Below are 3,352 nucleotides of genomic sequence, written 5' to 3' on the forward strand. Positions count from 1 at the left end.
ACACACAAATATATGTAGAAACGCATACACAGTTTTCATGGATGTTTCTTCGGTGAGAGCTAATCCCCTGCCGCTGTCAGCTGTGCTTTCGTCTCCTCCGAAAGCTCCTTACACAAGCCAAAGCTCATCCTGAGTGTGAAGAACACACACACACGTCCCACAAAAATACATATACACACACTCACTCAAAGTTTGGGTGGAAGATCTCACGTCACTTTGGCAAAGCCTTGTCCACCCTGTATATAACCCAGAGATATGAACAACAACCTCAATAGCCTCTTTTCCATAAGGACTCACACAAGCTTCTACATTTACACACATGCGTGCACACATACACATAGCTACACACAAATATAAAAAGCATTTGAGCAGCGCAACGATCCATAATCAGACAGCTTGTTCTTACAAAAAGTAGAGTTCTTAAAAGACTCATGCACACACACAAGTGCACTCATACACATACACACGCACACAGCCCTCATTGATAGGGCCTTATGTCTTCTTCTGAATTGGGTATGCCTTCCAGGTTATCTAGTCTTACATCTGTGCTGCAACCTGTGTGTGTGTGTGTGTGTGTGTGTGTGTGTGTGTGTACACTCCCATGTCGGCAGAAAAGCGACACTTTGAACAATATGCTGCACAATACAATGTGACACGGGCATTATTTGCTATCATGCCCACATACTACTCTTTTACCAAGGCTAAAATATAACTGCATGTTGATGCAGGGACGGGTTTGTGTATGTGAGTGAGAGAGACGTAGCCTAAAGCACTTTCTAACACACATTCATGCGCCCGTATTGTGTTTCACCTGAGTGACTTGGTGAAGGCAGAGGAAGTGAGGTCGATGAGGTGGAACCTTCGGTCTTGTTCTATGTTTCCCAGAGGATCGATGGAGCAGTGCAACGGAGCTGGCAAGACTCATTTCCAGTACCAGTGTTCACTCCGACTAAACAGAATTCAGCAGGCGTTTGCAATAAGTCTGGGAGGGCTCAGGGCTGTCGCACTGTACAATCACTTGTGCTTTGAGGGCTCTCTCATGGACTTTCTCTCAATTAATGCACGCTGTCCTGCAGACGCTGCTAAATGGCCCCCTGCAGTGTATTTTGGTATTTTATGAAAATGTATATTTCTCTGAGTCTTTTCCTGGCAATGTTGATGAGCCACACTGTTTGCCAAATAACCTAATTTTGTGCTCAAAGTGACAAAATGTAAGCTGTTTCTAACTAGTAATGACGTATGACTATAGTAGATTTTGATATGTCATCCTCCAGCAGTGGAAAAGGTACTTATGTAAATATGTTCACACCAATTTGCTCTTTTTAAAAAAAAAAAACTGGGTGAAAATCCATTGACAATGAACCTTAGGAATTTGAGTAAAGAGCTGTCGAGAAAATCTGAGACGTCAGTTCTGAGTGCTGTATCGTAGGCAACTGTACTTGTTTCAGTTTCTTGCAGATGTTTCACCTCTCATCCAAGAGGCTTCCTCAGTTCTAACTAACTGGAGGGGAGCTGCAGGCTTTTAAACTCTGTGTGGGAGTGTCCTTACAGAGTCGTTAAGGACACATGTGAGCTCTGAGTTTCAGGGTCATTAAGGCCACTTGTGGGACGTTGATCTAACCGGCCTTCATGTTGGTTGCTAGGGCTAGGTGAGCCCATGTGTGAATGGTTGTTAAGCTGTCTGGGGAGAGAACTCAGTACTGCATTGTAGGCGGGTGATAAGTAATGTTGTTAGTATGTAGAACAGAAGAAGCCTCTTGGATGAGAGGTGAAACGTCTTCAAGAAACCGAAACACGTCCAGTTGCCTACGATACAGCACTTGACCTGGATGACTGAGAACCTTCATCAACCTGAGACATCAGTGTTTTGAGGTCAGGGTAGACACGGAGCTTGGGCTGTAAAACTCTTGACTATAGTCTCACAATCCTGCTATCCTCTCTCTGACAAAACGATTTGATAATTATCTTCTTCCCACAGAGGCATCATAAGGTCCCTTACATTACATTACATTACATTACATTACATTACCTAAACTTCAAAAGGTCAATAAACAGTCATCTTACTACAAAATGTCAGTATAGTATCCTTTCCTTCTGTTGACAACCCCACAAACAGTCATGAGTAAATTCCACTGCTCTGACGCCCGGCTCTGCACACTTCTCAACCAAACTTCCTCCACTTCAGACCACTTCCTGTAAGCCTGTCTGATAACGTGGATGAGGTACATCCTCCCCTTCTATCCAGTGACCTTTCAGTAGCAGCCCTGGAAATGCCCCTCTCAGTACCTGCCTCTCAGTGTGTCTCTTACTACCCTCTGTCCGTCGATGCCCTGTCAACCCACTCTGTCTATCCGAAGCAGTACTGCCCTGCAGCTGTCAGCAAGACGAAGTTCACCTCAATGTAAACTCCAGATCTGCGCTTTATCTCTCTGGCTCAAACATTTTAGTTCAATTTGAGGAGATTTTTGCAGCATTTTTTGTTTTTTATCCTGCTCTTTGCACCTTTCCGTCTCCAGTAAATCCTGTTTCTGTCTGTTTTACTACATTTCTCCACGTCCATCTGTCTCTCCTGATCAACTTTGTCTTGGGCTTTTTCCATCTCTTTGCCCTTTTTTATTTTATTTGTTTTGCCTGCCTTTCAAACACAATTTGTCTTTCTGTCTCACTGCGTCTCACTTCCCATCTGTCTCTCGGTGTCCGGTGCATACTGTCTCTCCTGTGTCTATCAGTCTTGCTTACCCTCTCATAAAGATGACTCTTTCAGTGTGTCTGCCCTCTTTTCCGCTTTACGACAGTAAATCTGACAGATGGAGAGAATTATGAGCTGCCATTTTAAATGATATACAGCCTCTGTGCTGAGACATTACACATCTCAACAATCACACTCTTTAGGGGTTTAGCTAATGTTCCTATCCCTGCTGACTTAGATGGAAGGAAGAGCTGTTTTTAGGCATTCAGTATCTTGCTTAGTGGCATGTAGTAGTTAATGGCCTTCTTGTCTCATCCAAAAACACAATAAAATATATTCCCCTCCTACTCAACAACATCTCTTTCCAAATACAGTCATGCACTCATTTATGGTAATTACCAAACCTTGTCATGAAGTTTTGCTAGGAACTTTCTATCAAAGTACACCTGCCAAATGTATCTTTCTGCTAACAAAGAAAAATTAATCACACCAGCTTCTGTGTAGTACATCAAGTAACCTTTCAATTCTGTTTGAAATTTTTGAATGTCAGTTTTTGGTGCTTTGATCTCCATAAACCAAATTCCAGTCCCGAGCTGCTATCTCCGCACCTCAGCCAACCTCTCTGAATGGACTGATAGCACTCTGGGGGAGAGAAAAATAAGT

The sequence above is a fragment of the Pagrus major genome, chromosome 15 (assembly GCF_040436345.1).
Source record: "Pagrus major chromosome 15, Pma_NU_1.0".
Lineage (NCBI taxonomy): Eukaryota > Metazoa > Chordata > Actinopteri > Spariformes > Sparidae > Pagrus > Pagrus major.